At 36.8% G+C, this 12,313-nt stretch overlaps 1 non-coding gene across 1 annotated transcript; it reads left to right on the top strand.

Moving 5' to 3' along the window:
• The first annotated feature begins 1,746 nt into the window (after positions 1-1,746).
• On the top strand, positions 1,747-1,819 carry Trnah-aug (transfer RNA histidin (anticodon AUG)). Its single transcript has one exon. It is a non-coding gene; the product is annotated as a tRNA-His (tRNA).
• The last annotated feature ends 10,494 nt before the right edge of the window (positions 1,820-12,313 follow it).

The raw sequence follows: 12,313 nt of genomic DNA, 5'->3' as shown, positions 1-12,313 counted from the left end.
ATAAATATTTCTAATTCGTCCAGACGGAACATTATACCAGGATTTGATATTATAATTAACCCACAATGAAAACGGTGAACTCACACATTTGAATGAACAATTATCCACGCGACATGAAAATACAGACTGCATATATATTTTGTCAACATTTAAATAGAATAACGCAGTAAACCGTTACCGGTTTATATTAAAGTTAAGTTTTATAATAGGTAAGTAAAGTAAGTACTTTGTATAATTTTAAGACGACTGTGGATCCGCGTGAAATCGCCTTTCCAAATAAATGTACAACGTAGTCCTCATTTATCTCTCTGGATATTAACATTATTGAAAATAGGATATAATTTAATCGATCTGCAAAATATGATGAACAAAAATATATATTTGGTCAGCCAAAATATAAACTTGGTCAGCAACTTATGGTTAGCAAGTATTTCTAAACCAGTTCACAATTAATGTCATACTGAGCTGCTAAATAAATAATAAATTGATTTGGTGAGCAAATTAATTATTTGATCGGCAGTAAGCGATCCACCATTAATCAAATTTTGATAAGCAATCAGTGGGTAAGCGGATTATTTCATTTTCGATTACAATTTACCTGAAAAATCAGTTGATCAGCAAATGTCTATCCAACCTAACCTACCCCCTTTGCTAATCAGCTGAGATTTTAAACAAAAAAAACTTAGCATCATTTAATTACTTCCCTTTCATATTGTCCTTCAAAAAGCTTACTGCCCATTTACAAAATGTGCGCAACCAGCTCTTTGTTGGAGAGGGTGTATTCAAGGGTAAAAATTTACAATATGGATGGTATGGTGAGGGGGCCGGGACGCAACTGCGGCAGGGTAAAGCTGTTTGGAATTTGGATCTGGGTAGCTCCGGCACTGCGGAAGAGCAGCCCTTTTTTGCAGATTAGTTTTATAAATGGCTGATCATTAAATTACTTCCCTTGAAATTTTTGAGATGAATTTCATGTAATAGAAGAAAAAAAATAAAAAAGATAAAGAATAATGGATACAGATCAAAAGAGTTCATGTTTGTTACATGATGTTTAATTAAGTAAGTATTCCAAATTTCAAATCGATTGCTTAAGTAGTACTAGTTGTAGCAATGTGACAGACAGACAGACATACAGAGTCACACCATAAGCGTTCCTTTTGTATCCTTCTGCTACGGAACCCTAAAAATAACCAGACTTGAACCTCATTAAATTTTACACTTGTCTCGGATTTTAACGACACATCAGTATTTTAATTTTTAACAAGCAGAAACGTCTGCGAACGATGCTATTAAGCTTAGAATAAATTTAAAAGTGGAAAAATTACTGTCTTGGGTGAGACTTGCTCCTGGAACTCCGGTAGCCGTCTAAGAAGTGCAACGTTCTTACGGTAGATGTCGCTAGGGTCCCATAGACCCATATGGTGGAAAGTTTGCTGCCTATGAATGAGGTCTTGGTGGCTCAGATGGCAGAGCGCTGGAGTATCGATCCACAGGCCGTGAGTTCAAGTCTCACCCAAGACAGTAATTATTCCACTTTTAAATTTATTCTAAGCTTAATAGCATCGTTCGCAGACGTTTCTGCTTGTTAAAAATTAATTTAATAGTATGGATAGCACATCGTTACTGGTGAATTTCCAATATGACTTGGAACTCCAGTAGGCGTCTAAGAAGTGTCACGTTCTTACGGTAGATGTCGCTAGGGTCCCCTAGACCCATATGGTGGAAAATTTGCTGCCTATGGATGAGGTCTTGTTGGCTCAGATGGCAGAGCGCTGGAGTATGGATCCAGAGGCCGTGAGCTCAAGTCTCACCCAAGACAGTAATTTTTCCACTTTTAAATTTACATCAGTATTTAGCTTATAATTTAGTGAATGCGAGGAGTTGATCCTGCTAACGTTAACGTCACCAATCACCCTGTATCTATACGTAATACTAGGTTAGTTCATAGTCGAGAATATTTTTTTGACATATTCTCCATTCAGCATAATGGTTAGTTGTGCAACAAGCCAGCAAAGGTACCTGCCGGAGTTATATTTTAATTAAGTTTCAATTGGCGTTATTTATCAATGATTGCCATCTCAGCTAGGCCCCCGCCCGCGTAGTCAACATGTCAATCGTTGACGCTCCGTAGCGTAGCGTAGTCATCTCTCTCTATCACTTTTCCATATTAGTGCGACTATAGTGCGACAGTAAGAATGACAGTTGCGTTTCGTTCGCTACGAAGTGTGAACTATGGGCATGTTGGCTACGCGGGTAGGTCTCTGTCCGTGTTTCGATCAAAGGGGTCCAAGTGTGTGTTCGGATTAGACACAGAATCCGGGTCGGGGTTCGATGCCGGATCCGCCAAAAGTCCCCTTCTGTAGTACTCCAATACATATCTTCCTTCTCTTTTTACTAATTTACAGAAAGATTCCCGAGACACTAGCAATGATAAATAGGTTAGATTATGATTTATGAATCAAAATTGTACACCCACAATATGATATCATTGAGCTCGTACTCATAATATTTACAGTTGTTATCATATCGGGGCTCAAGCTACGCAGGGTTACGCTACCAGTACGCACCGATATCGGCAATAAAGTTCATTTTATATAATGATAATACTGTAGGTATTTGTATGATTTTCTCGAAACTTCTTATTGCTACCTACTTAAATTTGATATTTCAATTAAGAAGGGGCTAATCAAGGGCAAATGATGTAAAAAAATAACCGGCCAAGAGCATGTCGGGCCACGCTCAGTGTAGGGTTCCGTAGTTACTCTTCCGTCACAATAAGCTAAACTGGAGCTTAAAGTGTAGTAAATGGTACCGTTCACCCGAGTTTAACAAATAGGCAAATTTGCATAATCAGTACCTAATTAAAGTAAGTCTTTTTACTATGAAGGGAAAACTTTTTGCGATAACTCAAAAACAGCTAAACTGATCATGTCCGCTATAGTTTTCATTTAATATCTTTCTTAAGCTCTACTTCCACGATTTTTTTCATATTTTTTGGACCTATGGTTCAAAAGTTAGAGGGGGGGGACACATTTTTTTTTTCTTTCGGAGCGATTATCTCCGAATATATTCAGTTTATCAGAAAATGTTTCTTGAAAACCCCTATTAGTTTTGAAAGACCTTTCCAACGATACCCCACACTCTAAGGTTGAAGCGAAAAAAAAAATTCACCCCCACTGTACGTGTAGGGGAGGTACCCTAAAAAAAATTAAATTTTTAGATTTTATTGTACGACTTTGTCGGCTTTATTGATTTATATATCCATGCCAAATTTCAGCTTTCTATCACTAACCACCACGGAGCAAAGCCTCGGACAGACAGACAGACAGACAGACAGACAGACAGACAGACAGACAGACAGACAGACAGACAGACAGACAGACAGACAGACAGACGGACATGGCGAAACTATAAGGGTTCCGTTTTATGCCATTTGGCTACGGAACCCTAAAAATTGACACGGAAACATTATGTGACCGCGGCCGGCAAAAAGTTTCACATTGTCGCTTGTCATAAGGACAAGATATGCTTGTGTCAATTGTGTCTTTCTACGAATAACCTGTCAAGGCGTCCTTATGGCAAGCGACAATGTGGACCATCGAATGCGCCGACTTCTGGCCGGAGGGTGTCGTGTTTCGAAGATTCCGGGCCAAACTGCCGAATCCGACTCAAAGCAGCCGATTCAACGGAGCCACGCCGTTTTTTCACCTAAATAATGTTTAATTTTAATTTTATACAATGTATACAGATGTTTATTTATGTAGTCGCTTGCAATAATTTACCGGATGAATATATAGGGTAGGTAATATTGAGCAACTTTTTGTCTTTGTCACATAGTTTCAATAGTAAGAAGTACCATTTCGCTCCGCCGAAAGGTTCGGTCATTTTTGTCAGAAACCGAACCTATGGCCGAAACTGGCCGAAACCGAATCTTCGGTCGCACACGAATTGTTAGTTTGTTACTGGTGAATTTCAAATATAACTTGGAACTCCGGTAACCGTTTAAGAAGTGTAACACTTTTACGGTAGATGTCGTTAGGGTGCCTCCCTGACGGCCCATATGGTGGAATTATTTGCTGTCCTTGGTTGATGGGTTTGTATGTACATGGCAGAGCACTGTGCTAGCGGTCCAGTGGTCATTAGTTCAAGTTTCACCCAAGAATAAAACTTTAAAATTTAAATCTCCATTTCCACGTCTAAAACATTTTACGTCCAAACTAACTGGAGTAATAGCTTTTCATTTCATTATCCAGTAATTTAACTAATAATCACCTGGCCCAGAATAGCGAGGGAGCTAGGGAGGCTAGGCTACACGTGCCTGGGTTGATTGGACTAGATGTAGATCTAGACTATCTAGATCATTAAGGGAAGACTTTAGTGTTGAAATGGATAGGGAGTTGTGGCCTTTTAGTTTAGGCGGCAGTAAACGTGTTTGTTTGTTGATGAGCAATTTGTTAGGTCACAGTTCTCTAAGGGATCTGTGTTTAATTAGGAGGTAAACAGGGCTATAACCGCGAAAATCGAAGTTCGTCAATTGCGGGAAATTTTCTCTGTCACTCTAATTACGTCTTATTGAGAGTAAAAGAGAAAGATCCCCCTAATTTGCGAATTTCGGTTTTCGCGGTAGGCCCCCAGGTACCATTTGTATTATAAAATTATATACTTACCTAACGATACATAGGTATTACAAGTTAATTAAGTTTCAATAAGTAAGCTTGAAGTTATAAATCAGTCAATGAAGGCGATTAAATTTAAATTTTAACTACTTAGTTAAATTCTGCATAAACTACCCGAAAAAAAAAAATCTATTGCACTAGGTTTTTTTTTTAATACTTTTCATATATGTACTATAGTTAGATATATCGTTTTTTTTTAAGTATAACGTAATAAAAGGCATAGGTACTACTATATTAATATTACTTACCTAATCAACGACATACCGTTAACAGGGGTTACTTTTGGCTCGCGGGGTCAATAAGTAATCACCAATTTTTGAGGAATAGTGAAATATATCATATGAAATATATATAATATAGAATAGTTGAAATAAAAATATGGTGTCGATATTGGCAGAAGGCCGACTGCTGAAATGGATATTCAGCATGGTTTGCCGATCTCATGTTAGGCGGGGAGCCCTAATACCTACAGAACCCGGCCATCTTGTGCCCGGTTCGATTTTATCCTGTTTCTACGTGACAGGCCGATGAACTACGCCGTCGGCACCTGCCAAACGTTTCTGGGTCGGCAGCCCAGCCAGACTCAGTTGGACAGACACCGGTTAGACGTATAATCAACAATGATATAACATAACTATAGATAGGTCATACTCATACACAATGAGCACAAAAAAAAAAACTTCCATATTTTTCATTACCTACGAATGAATCTGTTTTTGTTGATTAAATTTCGCATACAACTCGTATTTGTTGTACTTACTCGTTGTTGAATAGAAGCTTATTGTCTCTTTCTCTTGCGGTGTGCGGGAACTCGCTAGCACGTTGCACATATCTCGCTTAAGTACCTAGACCTAGGCGGGACTAAAGACTCTAAAGAGCAGCTGTACAATTTAAGCGCTTCATTTTGGAACAAATATAACCTATCTGGAGCTATAGTGTCATTGGTAATCAACGAAAGATCATGCTAAATGCTAAATTGATCGCTTCGATCTGCTCGGCCCTTTGGCTTGTCTTTAGTGCATTGAACTGAACGTGTTGCCTAACAGATCTATATTCGGCTTGATTGTGTTGCGTGTTGGCACATGAAAAATAGAATTAACAATATGTTCTCTTGGTCAGTATTATTTATCATCGTCTCCAATTTATTATGAATATGATGATTTTTTTTTTACTTAGTAGGAACTGATCTGTTTCGAACGTTCGAATTGAGGTCAGGGAAACCAACTGAATGCTGAATTTTTAACCGGTGGTTTAATTAACCTTATGATAAGGATCCTGACCTGAACAAATTAGATCAGCAAAATAGATCGTGTCATTCGCGATGACGTGTGCCTTGACTCGTATTGACATGTTATTAAAGGTTAAATTCGACAAATGTGCGCGTCATCGTGGATGACTCGAACTATACTGCACAACCGAAGGTTTGAACTTGAACCTAGCATTTTTGACCAGGCAGCCGGGCATATATGAAAGGTTAATAGTAGTGTTTTCATAAATCGTTGTTGGTTCACACGATTTTTAAATTCAGAGAAATATTTGATTATTCCTATCAGAATCATGACCACCTACTATAGGTCCCTTGTAGGTATTATATATTTTCTATTAAATTATGTTAAATACCAGCAGGTATTCAGAGAAAAATAGCGTTAGTCGATTCGGGAGAATAAGACACTTTATCTCGTAATGTAATCAATAGTACCTACTTACTCATTTTTCAGAGTAGGTATAACATTAAATTTCTCGAAATCCGAAGAACTCTTGAATCTACGATGATTTTTGAAAACGCCCGACTACGTTAAAATTGCCTTTTATCGGCAAAAACAAATATATATGTACCTAAGAGAGTATTTAAGGCCTAATTTCAGTTTAATATGCTCAATCGATCAGTAAACAAGCGAAAATATTTTTTAAATAAAACCGGCCAAGAACATGTCGGGCCATGCTCAGTGTAGGGTTCCGTAGTTACTCTTCTGTCACAATAAGCTAAACTGGAGCTTAAAGTATAGTAGATTGTTAACCAAGGGATGAAACGGTACCTTTCACCCGAGATAAACAAATAGGAAAATTTGCATAATCAGTACCTAATTAAAGTAACAGACTCACTTGCAATCGGAGACTTTGCATGTCTAAAGGTAGGTAAATATCCCATTGCGAAAAACATTTAGATTGCTATATAGATGAATAAAATACATATTTTAGAAAACTGCACTAATTTTTAAATGATTTAGTTCATTAAAGCATGAAAAAGTAAAGTATAACAATAAGTCCTAGACATAATGCATCGTCCATGAGTACAATAAACGAATATTAATATAAAATTAGCGGGATTGCTTCTTACTTTTAAATTTTATCTCTTTCGTTCTAAAAGTGCCAATAGCGGCTTTACTCATACAGCCAATGAAACTGTTTTAGACAAATTAAATATTAAATAAAAATGGAATGAGTAAAATAATGAATTTTTTATCTTAAATTTTAGCTTATTTACATGAATAATACCAAATAACTTTAACAACTCATTTAATGTCGTAATAACCTTTAACTGTGGATGTACGTCTTTTTACTATGAAGGGGAACTTTTTGCGATAACTCAAAAACAGCTGAACTGATCATATCCGCTATAGTTTTCATTTAATTTCTTTCTTAAGAACTAGAACTTCCACGATTTTTTTCATATTTTTTGGACCTATGGTTCAAAAGTTATTTTTATGGTATTTTTTTTTCTTTCGGAGCGATTATCTCCGAACATATTCACTTTATCAAAAAATGTTTGTTGAAGACCTCTATTAGTTTTGAAAGACCTTTCCGACAATACCCCACACAGTAGGGTTGAAGCAAAAAAAAAATTCACCCCCACTTTACGTGTAGGGGAGGTACCCTAAAAACAATTAAATTTTTAGATTTTATTGTACGACTTTGTCGGCTTTATTGATTTATATGTCCATGCTAAATTTCATTTTTCTAGCACTAACGACCACGGAGCAAAGCCTCCGACAGACAGACAGACATGGCGAAACTATAAGGGTTCCTAGTTGACTGCGGAACCCTAAAAACAGCCAGCGTCTTCGGGGATTTATGCTTAAAACAAGCAAATATAAATTAATTTTCCCATGAATTAAGGACTTCTTCCTGCTCTTTTCTATATCAATATCACAACCAATAAGGTTTGAACCTATAATTTTTGACCACTACTAACCTATGAAAGGTCAAGGGTTCAACCAAAATGAGGCTTTATAGCCCTTAATTTTGAGTGTCCACTTGAGAGACCTGACCCTAATTCCATCAACAATACATACATATAAAGTAAGTAGAAGTGTTATTATGTTTCAGACGAGGCGTCGATTTGAGCCCGCTGCGGTTGCGGTCGCTGCCGCCCAGCAGTCTGCGATCGTCTTACACCCACACGTGGCCAGATTGACCGCTGGCCAACTGGGCTATTGTTTCAAACGCATACCGAGTTGGTGACTTACGGTATTAGACATGGCTAAAGTTAGCTTGCTGAATGACTAACAGACATGTATCGAGGCAAACTAGTCTGGTTTGAAGATGCTTTTATATCCAATTTAATGTACTTAATCGTGTTTTATCTCTGCTTTGCCCCTACTGGGAAATTGTGCTCCATCAGTTTTTATGGGTCCGTACCTCAAAAGGGCAAAACGGAACCCTTATAAGATCACTTTGTTGTCCGTCTCTGTTTGTCAATACTCGAGAACGCGTGGAGGTATTGATTTGAAATTTAAACAATATATGTACTCAGATCTATAGTCTCTTAAAGCTGTAAAAAATTAAACTTTTAAGTTAAATTTAAAAAAAAAACATACGGCCGTTTATGCCGCAAAAAACGTATTTTCGACACTCAAAAGAATCAAAATTCATAGGGCACTTACATAAAAAAAATACAACTTGAAAAATTTCTATCCTGAGATAGAATTTAGTCTGAACTAAAATAACTATACTTCAACGTTATTAAATTCTATGAGCATTCGTGGCGCTATCGTCGGGCTGAATTGTTTGAATTTATCTGGCTGGGCCTTAGTAACCCACTTTATACAATAGGTACCTAAAAACTTTATTAGTTCATTGCATTTCGCCCTCTACACAACCTTTCTTTACAACAGCAGTTAAAACAATATAACCAGTATTTAGACTTCACTGGGTTATGAATGAATCACGCTAGACCGGGCCGGGGCCGCCGCTACCGGCGCTTCGTTTTCAATGGAAAGCACCACATGATCACCGATCACCCTTCATAGAAAATGACGTGTCGGACGCTCCGACCCGGCCCTGGCCCGGTCTAGTGTGAGTCATCCTTTATACTGATATAAACAGCTTCGAAGTTTTGTTATTATTATGCAGATCCTACAATGACAGCTCCATTGGCCAATTCACTACCCCACTATTCAAGATCACGTTTATTTTTAGGAGTCAACATTGGTTAAGGCCAATTTTTAGATGAGTAAATACGCCTTTGATAAGAAGATTCCTGGAGTTGAATCTTGAAATCGGTTGAAAAATTTAGCTACCTAATGGAATTGTACTTAAGAAGAATATAAGTTTTTTTTGTGGAGGATAGGCAGGCGTTTGACCACGATCTCACCTGATGGTAAGGTAAGTGATGATGCGGTCTACGTTGGAGCACGCTTACCTATGAGATACCTATTTATCCTAGCCTTGAAGAGACCCAGATTGTACTCATGCGGAAACACAGACTCGGGCAGGGCATAACCACTCCTTGGCAGTTCGCATAAGGAATGTTAAAGCAAAACGCTGCGTATTTGTGGAATACTTACCATGAAGCGATGCCGACTGCGTGCGACTGCGACTGATGCGATGACATACATTATTTGCTTAGAATAAAGTCAATATACTGCTAACTTGTAAGTACTAGTATTATGATCGCGCTTCACCGCACCTTTCGCTCCGCAATATTTCAAGTTGTAAAATTCACAGTAAAATAAGTCTCTTCTTTCATATTTGCAATATATTGCTCGCAATAAATGCTAGCGCCTTATGGACCACCCATTACAGAAGAATAATAAGTAAATATTTATTTAAAAAAATAAACTAGAAGGTGGGCCATTTCATGTAGGTACATGTTGTATTGTATGCCGAGCTTTTTTTGTTTTCTTTTGAACCTGACTTGGGGTTTATGCCTCTATGGACAGTAGAGCGATAGGACCGTGTGGGGGTTTAGTAATACTCCGTTTTTTTAGATTAGAATTTTTCGAACCTCAAAAGTATTGGTAATTCACTTTTACTTCTGAAATGCTAGGATTCCTATGATAGCTCATATTGCGGTACAATAATATGTAAACGACACTATAATTCTGCGTATAGTTACTCAGATTTTATTTTGGAGGAATGAATGGAAGTTGTAATCTAAAAAAACGGGATATAGCCTGAGGGAAATCTAGGACCCTTTCGCATCACACTTGACGGTATTGCTACACTGGAATACTCATAAAGACTTTGCGCTCACTTTCTTAGATTTTTTGATTATTTAAAAAATTAGGAGCGAAAAACAGTTTTCATACAATTTTTTAAATGATCTTAACTCTTATAATAATTAAAATTAAAAAAAAAACTTAAACGTAGGAGCATAGCTGTGGTCGATATACCTACAACTAATTGTGACAAAAAATATCTTCAATAATGTTAATATCCAGAGAGGAACCAGGGGCCTTATTCGAGATGCACAACTGTCAAATTTCACGTCCACATCAAATCAACACTTGATTCTATCGCATGTTGATTGTATCAAGTGTTGATTCTATCAACTGTGGATATTATCATTTGGAACAATCAAAACTCATTCATACAAAAAATAATCAAACAAAAATCAACTTTGTTTATTACTACTATATAGTTTGAAATGGCTCTGAACTCGAAGTGGTTCGGTTTGATTTGATTGTCACCTGACTGTGGATTGCTAATGTCAAATTTTGACAAGTGTTGATTTTATTGCTAGACTTTATTGTCCATGGGCTTGGGCACCATCTTGGATTTTTTGACGTACGACAGGGAATACCCTTCCTTTCCTACAATATATGGCATAGAGTAAAGCGTCTTTTTTTTTAAACATAAGTTTACAGGAATCAGCGACATCTTGTATTCGATAGGATAAGTAATGCGCTATGAACAATCCGGCGGCGAGTAGTGAAACTGTACCTGACAACGTCAATCAATTAAAAAGTGACCACACAGTTGATGGTCGATAAAGGCGATTATTAATTGAATTTTAACGACAATAAAGAACTATTGACATGCGATCTTTTTGTTGAACCCACACCTACACGTCGAATAATGCTCGCTCCACATATTCTCCTATAAACGCTCAAAATTGTAAAAAAAATTGATGCAATTTACTCCGCACCCAGTCTCAAGTTGCTTCTAAATCTAAACCACATTCACGAACCAAGTTGTAACCTAACACATCTGTAAATATAAGGCATATGATTTAGAGATAAAGTCCGTTTTTTTTTTAAATTACGAGATGGTTCATGAATAACCTTTATTACTATAAAAATAATACTACATTTGTCAAAAAAAAATTCTGTATTGCGCTATTACATAATGCATAAAATTGATATAAAGATAGGTACCATAGTAGCTCGCTCACTTGGTCTATCAACAACTATTTTAATGCTCTTTGTACTCGTATACGCGACCCCATTGTATGTACAGTCGCCATCAGATATATCGGAACGCATGTATGAGATCTCAAATTATTAAGATAAGACCTACTGTACTGTCTATATTACTTACCAAGACCTAAGTAACTATTATTTATATGTACCTACACAAAGAGAATTCCTATGTTAAAAGGAGATTAAATACATATTTTGTTATTCAACTACAAATCAAATAAAATTTATCTTTTTCAGTTAACACATTTTTTTACCGATTTCTTTAATAAAATAAAACATTAAAGTATTATGTGACTATATTTCATTGTCTTCGGTGTAGATTATTTACTGATGTTCCAATTTCCTGTATCAGTTTGGTACCAGGAAATATAAAAACTACACCTCTTCAAAAACTTTGCTGGTAGTTCGACATCTGTAAGTTTAAATATAAAACATGATAAAAACACTTAAGTCAAAAACGTATACATAAAATATTTGCCCTATATTCTGGTCGCTCGGTAGGGTGCCCAGAAGGCTGGGTGCATTTCCGCGCTGGTTAACAATGCTGATCCTCTGGTCACCAGAAGCCTATATAAGGCGCTCTCATAGAGCCACGCTAGTGCCCTAGAGTTTCAAATTCAACCCCAAGTGCCACAAATATGTAGTTAAGGGTTTAAATTCTGGATCAAGAACATGGAATACTATTCGCTAGTAAGGCCATAGGTATTAGAAAAAAATAATAGTAGGAGACGGCCGTGGTCATGGTAGGTGGTACAGGTGGGCCAGGCAAGCTCTGAAATTATGCACCTATTTTACTATAACTTTGTTCACCTGTGTATATTTACTGTTTCCATGATAATCATTTTTAATATGTAGCCCGTGTAATCGGGCTGTATAATTGGTCTCATATTTTTTAACACAAAATCATAATTATAATTCAATAATTAATGGTGTTTTACATATTAATCATTAATGTACCTATTTTGCAAAATTTTCTTGCATATAATAATATTG

The sequence above is a fragment of the Cydia pomonella genome, chromosome 13, assembly GCF_033807575.1.
Source record: "Cydia pomonella isolate Wapato2018A chromosome 13, ilCydPomo1, whole genome shotgun sequence".
Taxonomy (NCBI): Eukaryota; Metazoa; Arthropoda; class Insecta; order Lepidoptera; family Tortricidae; genus Cydia; species Cydia pomonella.
The sequence above is the reverse complement of the archived record's forward strand: the minus strand, read 5'-3'. Positions and strand labels throughout refer to the sequence as shown.